We start from the raw sequence: 9,234 nt of genomic DNA on the forward strand, positions 1-9,234 counted from the left end.
GTTTCTTTTCGGTGGTTTTGAGTCGTAGGAAAGCCGTACTATTAAGAGGGGATCTGCTTTGAAAATGTTTGGGTGGAATCATCACGTACACGTCTACTCCTTTTGCACCACCTTTCCTTTGGATCTTTGGAGCATCCTCCGTCTCTCCTTGTTTATATATGCAAAATGAAGGTCTCCTAGTGTTGCTGAACTGGGGCATGCGGTAGTACTGCTCCTCTGAAGCGGTAGTACCGCAGGTCCTTGCGGTAGTATCAGCCTCTGGCGCGGTAGTACCGCAAGTGCTCACGGTAGTACCACACCTCGGGAGCAGTAGTACAGTGGCCTCAGGCCAGGCGCTGCTGCTAGTGCGGTAGTAGGCACTACAAAAAAAGACACATCCGTGACATTTTGGGCCGAACGAATTTTTTTTCTGTCATACATATGACACTTCTATGACGATAATTGTGACAAAACCCGGTATCATCATAGATGTGGTGGGCTCCTACTTCTATGACAAAAAACCATGACAGAAAATGGGCTTTTCGTCCTGGGCGGGCCGGAGACGCAGCTGCATGACATTCTTTGGGCCGTCCATGACGGAAAAAACCGTGGTAGAAGCGAGGGGGAGGAAAATTTCGGGGAGTTCCCGGTTATGGTGGGAGGTCGGGGGCCGAGCGATGCGCGTTTCTCTCGTACACATACGCGTGTGTGTGCGAGGCGTTGGCTCTAACTGAACCCGAGCGAGGCGTTGGGCTCTAACTGAACCCGAGCGATTGCACTGCAGGCTACGCGTTACTGGACCCGAGCGATCAATCGATGGCTGTTAACTGAACCCGATCGAGCGATTCCTTGGCTACTGCTGCTAACTGAAGCCGATCGATGGGATGAACAGTGAGCGTTGGGGGGGGGGGTTGGATGAACAGTGAGCGGTGGCATTGCCTCTGGATGAACAGGACCCCGTGGTGTGGTGGAGGGCTGGATGAACAGTAAACGGTGGAGGGGTGCCCGTGGAGGGGTGGATGAACAGGACTCCATGGTGTGGAGGGCAGGATGAACAGTAGACGGTGGAGGGGTGCCCGTGGAGGGGTGGTTGAACAGGACCCCGTGGTGTGGAGGGCTGGATGAACAGTAGACGATGGAGGGGTGGTTGAACATTAGCCGATGGAGTAGCGCATGGTGGAGGCTGGATGAACAAGAGCCCGTGGAGGCTGGAGGAGGTCGACGGTGGATGAACAGTAGCTCGTGGAGGCTGGAGGGGGTCGACGGTGGAGATGAACAGTATCCCGTGGAGTCCCGTTTTGCGGTACGCCACACCCCTCCCGATGAACAGGACCCCCGTTTCGACCGTAGCGCTCCAACACAAGTCTGTTTCCTCCGTTTTGCGGTACGCCACACCCCTCCCGATCAACAGGACCTCCGTTTTGACCGTAGGAGCTCTGTTTCCTCCGTTTTGCAGTACGCCACACCCCTCCCGATCAACAGGACCCCCGTTTCGACCATAGGAGGTCCGTTTCCTCCGTTTTGCGGTATGCCACACCCCTCCCGAACAACAGGACCCCCGTTTTGACCGTAGGAGGTCCGTTTCCTCCGTTTTGCGGTACGCCACACCCCTCCCGATCAACAGGACCCCCGTTTCGACCGTAGGAGGTCCGTTTCCTCCGTTTTGCGGTACGCCACACCCCTCCCGATCAGCAGGACCCCCGTTTCGACCGTAGGAGGTCCGTTTCCTTCGTTGTGCGGTACGCCAGGCCTCGTTTCCATCACCTCTTCCGTCCAAGCCCTCCCAATGAACACGACCACGCATTCCGTTCCGACCCATGAACACGACGACGACGCTGTTTCTCCGTTCTGACCCAGCCATGTACACGAGCCCTCGCCGTACGTATACGCGAGTAGGCGTTCGAGACCCCGCCCGTATGTACACATATGTGGCCGTATTTTCTTTCTTGCACCTTGGCCGCCTCTACTACAACACGTGCGCGCCTCTACATCCACCAGTATATATGTACGTACACGTTCGTGACCAGAATGACAACGCTACGTACGCTTCGACCAGGTGGGTCCCGACTGTCAGGCACTTCCTTGCCTGCGAAGATGTAGCTGGTGGGTCCCATCTATCAGGGGGCGAAATACAGTGGCCCATCCGGTGGGTCCTTGCTGTCAGGTGGAGGAATAATTATTTTGCACGTAATAAGGAGGCACTTCCTTGCTGCGGCCGTGGACCCAGCTGTCAGCCTCTCCACGTACAGTCCACGTCCGATGGAAGTCGTTCCTTGACCAAGTTGACCACGCCGCCCCGGGAGCACCAGGGCGGTGGACGACGGCGAGGCCTAGGAAGGGGACGACGCGGAGCCGGGGAAGACGCGACAGTGGATGCCCACGCGTAGAGGAGTATGAGGGTTCACTGGTTCGCTGCGGTGTGAGGCTGCTGTCGCCACAGAATAACAGGGGGTGTGGGTGAGTAGAGGGATGGCCTGACCAGCGGTGGGAGTAGTAGGGGGCGGTGAGGCCTCCGCCGCATCACAGCCGGCCACGGGAGGCAGGAGCACGAGGCATGACCGGCGCTGGTTTGGGCGGCTGGAGCAAGAAGACCAGAGGTTGAAGAAGCACTACGGCCGTTGGATGGACATCGTACGGTCACTGGAGCTAGAATCGTGCATATTGACTAAGTTGACAAAGCCCTCCGTCCCCGTCAACTTAGTAGGCCCACAAGTCAGCCTCTCAGCAAGGTGGGTCCTAGCTAGCCAGGGGAGTATTCATTTTTTGTACGTAATAAGGAGGCACTTCCGGTGGGTCCGAGCTGACAGCGGGGGGAACGTTTTTTCGCAAAATACGATGGCCCGTCCGGTGGGTCCCTGCTGTCAGGTGGAGGAATAATTATTTTCCGCGTAATAAGGAGGCACTTCCTTGCGGCTGTCGTGGACCCAGCTGTCAGCCTCTCCAAGTACAGTATTCTTCCGATGGAATTCGGTCGTTGACCACATTGACCACGGCGCGCCGACAGCACCACGGCGGTGGACGACGGCGAGGCCTAGGAAGGGGACGACGCGGAGCCGGGGAAGACGCGGCAGTGGATGCCCACGCGGAGAGGAGTACGAGGGTTCACCGGTTCGGCTGCGCTGCCGTCGCCGCAGAATAACAGGGGGTGTGGGTGAGTGGAGTGGAGGGATGGCCTGGCCAGCGGTGGGAGTAGTATGGGGGCGGCGAGGCCTCCGCGGCACCACAGTCGGCCACGGGAGGCAGGAGCAGGCGGCACGACCGGCGCTAGTTTGGGCGGCTGGAGCAAGAAGACCAGAGGTTGAAGAAGCACTACGGCCGTTGGATGGACATCGTACGGTCAGTCGAGCTAGAATCGTGCATATTGACTAAGTTGACAAAGCCCTTCGTCCCCGTCAACTTAGTAGGCTCACTATACTGGGTCCCAGCTAGCAGGGGGAGTATTCATTTTTTTGTGCGTAATAAGGAGGCACTTCCTTGCGTGCGAAGATATAGCTGGTGGGTCCGAGCTGTCAGCGGCGGTAACGTTTTTTTCGTGAAATACAGAGGCCGTTTCGGTGGGTCCCAGATGTCAGGTGGAGGAAATCATTATTTTGCGCGTAATAAGGAGGCATTTCCTTGCATGCGGCCGTGGACCCAGCTGTCAGCCTGTTCACGTACAATCCACTTCAGATGCATGTCGGTCGTTGACCACGCTGACCACGCCATGCCGAGAGCACCAGGGCGGTGGACGACGGCGAGGCCTAGGAAGGGAACGACACGGAGGCAGGGAAGACTCGGCCGTTGTTTTTGTTTCCCACGCGGAGGGGAGTACGACTGTACGAGGGTTTACTGGTTCGTCTGCCGTCACCGGAGAATAATAGCAGGTGTGGGTGAGTAGAGGGATGGCTAGGCCAGCGATGGGAGTACGGTGGGGCGGTGAGGCCTGCGCGGCAGCACATCCGACCGCGGGGAGGAGGGAGCAGACAGTCCCGCCGGCGCTTGTTTGAGCGGCTGGAGCAGGAAGAGCAGAGATTGAAGAAGCACGACGGCCATTGGATGGACATCCGACAGTATACAGGCCATCTGTGGAAAACCTCAAATCTGTGGAAAACAGCATACAACCCATCTGCCATTATTTCAAATAATTTACAGCCCATTTGCTAATTCTTACGGGTTTTTTTGGAGCCCATATTCTTTATGTTAGCATTACAGCCCATATTGTGGCCACGGTTAAAAAATTATACGAAATTTTGCATATGTCGGTGCGGTCTGAACTGTTTTTAATCCCGAAATTTCGAGTCACATTCAGATTGATTTTAAAAATAAATGTATATCAATATAAAATCCAATAAATTGTCCACGCATAAAAATCAATGCAATTTAAAATCTCGAAATGAAAAAAAGATATTTGAAAATAATTGCCGGTTTGATGTGTTTTAAAAATGTACATCCCATTTCTCATTACTGATAGGCCATTTTCTCGGCCAGCCGAATGAAGCTCTCCTCGTCTTGAAAGATTTGTAGCCCAACAGGCCTGATAAAGCGACTTACTTGACAAATCACAAAAAACTGGGCTAGCCATTTTCAGAAAGAAAGAAAAAACTACTGGGCTGGTCTGTGGTAAACATAAAAGAAAAGGCTGTCTAGACAGGCCAGAGTGTCCCGCACAGCCCAGTTGACACCCTGCTTCCGCCTCAAAAACAAATTAGATAAATGCCACTCCAATTATGGCGATTCATAAAAATGCCACTGTAGTTTCCAAACTTTGAAAAATGCCACTGCAGTTTGCAAACTTTGAAAAACGCCACTCCAGACTTCGAAAAATGCCACTAGAAATGGCATTTTTCAAAGTTTGGAAATTGCAGTGGCATTTCTCGGATATACCAGATTTGGAGTGGCATTTATCAAATTAACCCAAAACAAAAATAACTGGGCGAGCTGCTGGGTCCCTGGTGTCAGCCACTCGTTGTGCAATTCTCTCGTTTATTGACTACGTTGATAATGGCATGAGACCCAGATGTCAGAAATCCACTAGGAGGAGCCATTTTTTATGGGCTTGAAATAAGAAGGCACTTGCTTGCGTACTGCCATGACCTTGGCGGGTCCCTGCTGTCATCCTCTCCACATACAATCATCTCCTTATTGTGTATGCGTCAACTTGCTAGGCCCACAAGTCAGCCTCTAAACCGTGGAGGACAAATACAACCCATTTAAAAAAATAACAGCCCATTCCATACGCTCAAACAGAAAGTTCAACATTCAGACCAAAGTAACAGGTCTGATCCACATATAGAGTACTGAACTTCCACGTTGACAACCATCATAGCCAAGTTAACTATCTACTCCCACTAACACTCTAGTAGCATACAAGTACTAACTTACTCTTAGCTAACTAGAGGATGCCGGCCGCCATCTGCTGTCCATGCTAAACGCCGGCACCGGCGTCCTCCGCATCGCCTCGGACCTGCCAGAGGTGCGATAGGAGGCACTTGCTTGCGTACGAGCTTGTCAGTTTCTTCAGAGGTAGGCATTTTTATTCAAAAAACTGCCACTTCGCATCTTGCGTTGCAAATAAAACTGCCAGGAGCGCATTTGTAGGCTAGCTAGTGATCGATTAGTAACTTGTAAACACTGAGTGAACAGAAATAAGTAACTATTAATGCATCTCAATGATTCACAGATCATATACAAATATGTAGCTCCAAAAGCAAAGATCAGCCACTTCGGATCTTGCATCGCAACTAAAACTAACTAGTACGCTTCCCATACATAAGATCAACATGTTAATGCATCTCAATGACTCACAGATCATATACAAATATGTAGCTCCAAAAGCAAAGATCTAGAAAAAACATATGTTCTCCCTACTAACATGGATGCTTCTATTGGCCAACATTCAGTACAGACTGAAAGCAAAATTTGTTTGTGAAGTCTACAATTCCTCTTGCAAACATAAGTGGTTTCACCAACAGCTGGAACCATGAGAATGAACCAGACATGATGGAGGAACATGCACTGCAATATGATTTGGTCTTCCCTCGATCACACTGCGAGACTATTTTCGGAATACAAACTTTAACTTAGGCAAAATGATGTCCATTGTATAATCAGACCAAAGCAATGAAGCACCTAGTGTTGGCCAATAAATAGTACAGTACTACTTTTCTGCAGTCCATGAAGTGACTATCCAATCTTTCTGTGTCTATTTTCAAATGGCACTGCATGCAGTGACTATACTATTCTCTTGTGCAGTTCAACCAAAATTGCGGGCACTTTGTTGGTTTGCCAAATAGCAACGGACAGACATCTCTGTCTGCACAAATATCAAGCAGCTAGTAAACATATACCACACCTTGTATTTTCGGTTTAAACATGTCTCTTCCGCTTAGCATCTGTCATGTTCTGCACTGGACAATCTGATAAAGTTATGTTTTGCCCTGGACAATTTTATACTGAATTGATTTGCTGGTTCAGAGCAGAAATATAGCGCCTATTCTTCATCAGACCAAGGATATCCATGTTCGCAGTGATGGAAGAGGTGAAATCGATACAACCGAAATTGAGCATCCAATCATTGAATCCTGTCCTGCACCTCCAATGTAGGTCCACCCTGCCAATAAATTCACATGCAAACCACTAGTATTACTATCTAATGACAGTATAAAAAGAGTAGCAAGATAGTAGCAAACCATGTACCTTCGTAATGAACAACTCATAGTGCCACCAATTGGATATAAAGGTTGGGAAAAAAACATGTTCCTAATGTTGAACCAGTTGGACTTTTTGTGCAGTTCCACTAAAATCAAGCATCCCTGTTTGCATAGATATTGAAAGTGTGATTACTCTAAAAGTGGCACCAGTTGAAGCATAGACTCACAAATATAAGCACTCCAATTTCTTAATGGGAAAAGGTAGCAAGACTGTTTCTAACCACCTGTTTGAAGGAATAAATAAAGCAACAACAGCTGATGTGAGGAAGGCATAGATAGTTTTTTCCTGGAAAAGTGAGCCATTCCTGACCTTTCCTCTTCTTTTAAGCAAATTTTGTGCAGTTCTACTAAAATAAAATGCCATCACCGCCTTGACAATTCAGTGACACTGTACAAAAGGAAATGACTTAACATTACATCATGATGTCAGGTATGTAGTCAACAGGCATTAGAGACAAACATACAGACCTCAAGAGAACAGCCGGAGGAGGAGGTGCCCACTCTTGACCTTTCCTCTTGTCTTCATAATTGTCTGTGCAGTTTAACCAAAATAAAATGACACCAACGCCTTGGCATTTTGGTGACACTGTACAAAAAAATTAACTTATCTCATGAAAGTGAGGTATGTAATCTATAAGCATTAACAGTGCAAAAATCTGACGGGAGTAACAAGTTTCATCGTTGGTATACTGGCTGTGCAACAACATTAGAATGCCTTATAGCTGAAAAATCTTTAATACATCCACAATCAATAGCTAACCCTGAAATAATCCAGTGACATTAAATGGCATTGCTTAAATTTATGGGTGGCATTAGACTGAGAGCGGCATTAGTTAAATGTGGCATCACTTTAGCAATAGCATTGCTTGACTTGACTGCTGGCGTTATACTAACAGCAAAAAAAGTGGCAATAAGAGCATGGGAGGCACCAGTACGATGTACCTCCACGGACGCAGAGTGGTGAGGGAGGTATGGTTGCCCAGAGCAACAAATATCCAGGCAACATATGTGGATTACGGTCCCATTTTTGTTGTCTTTAGCCACCTTTTTCCTATGCGAGGACAACAAACCGATCGACCTGGTCATTCTCTATTGCGCTGTCATGCCTTTCTACCCTTCTTCAACCAAGAGACACGAGACTCGTTCCTTAGCTACTGATTTTCCCCTTTTCAACCTAGATGCGGGTTCGATGCCTACTCTCTTGGACAGTACAGTCTCCCTTCCTTTCCTTATTCAACCCAGACATGGATTAGTCTGCATGAAGTAGGGTTTCCTTTAATAGTGCAAATTATGGTTTTCGTCTGCGTGGCCAGCAGAGTAGAGGATAGCAAATTGGGAAGATGGTGGAGTGGAAAAAGATCCACATGCAATGACGTAGCAGATGGGGCAATAGAACAAGGTTATGGCTCGAAAAGAGGTAGCATACCTGAGGGTCGGCGGGAAGTGGCTTCGCTCGTGGTCGTCGTCCTCCGCACACACTACGGCAGCGAGCTTGGGGACGGAGGCCATCCCGCGCAGGCGCTAGGTCTGAGAGGACGACCTTGTCGTCAGTGCGTGACCTCGCTCGCCGACGACGAGTGCGTCAACGCTGCACGTCCTTTTCTTCCCCGGCGGATCTGTGACCACCAGTGAGGAGGGAGAGAGGGGCCGTCTTTCTTAGATCTGGAGAGAGGGTGGTAGTGTGAGAAGCAAGTGGGCAGCCCTTAGCAAGAAAGCGCTGAAACTCCAGCCTATATATATCTTCTTTATACTACTAGTACTGGAGGTGGGGTAGTGGTAGAGTAGTTTATATTTTCTCTGCGTACAGTACCAGTTAGTCGTGCTTCAAAACTGATCGGCACGCCATTAAAAAAATAAAGGTCGATAACTAATGCGGCACCTTGGGCCAACGCGGCCAGATCGCATTTTGCACGAGAAATTACACACCATCTTTCATTGACATGTGGTCCCGTTCCAACATATCAGTGAGACAACGGCGAGTAGTAGGAGTATTTCCGAACGGACGTGTAGGCCGGGGCGCCTCTTCGTGAACCATGACAAACTCGCAACCGTCCACCGACTCTTCGCCTTTCCCTCTAGATTTGGAACTGCTGTCGCACGCTCTTCCTCTCCCTCCTCCATTTTCCTTCAGCCCTTCACCCTTTCTTTTGCCATTGTTCGATCGTCTTCTCCATGGAGGGAACAGGCCGGAAACGACCTCGTTATTCTTGCCCCGATTTGAAAGATGACGTGGTGGAGGAACTCATTGATCGGTGCGACGTCATCACCTTGGCTAGCATGGCAGGTTCGTTCCAGCCCATTCTCGACTCAACTAATAACATCATTGCAAGGAACCTAAGGGTCAAGAAGCGGTTTGATCTCCCCTATCTTCTTCGCCGTGACCCTGATGACTGGCGCCGGCACGACGGAGGCCTCGCCCTGTGCAAGTTGATGCCGCTTGATAATGATACATGTGATGTTAAGATGCCATCGCTTGAGGGTAAGGCTTGGGCGGGCGCAAATGGAGATTGGGTTGTTTACATTGGGTCCAACTGCGAGTGGGAACTTGTGAATGTGTACACTCGTC

The sequence above is a fragment of the Triticum urartu genome, chromosome 7A (genome assembly GCF_056163025.1).
Source record: "Triticum urartu cultivar PI428250 chromosome 7A, HENAU_Tu73, whole genome shotgun sequence".
NCBI lineage: Eukaryota > Viridiplantae > Streptophyta > Magnoliopsida > Poales > Poaceae > Triticum > Triticum urartu.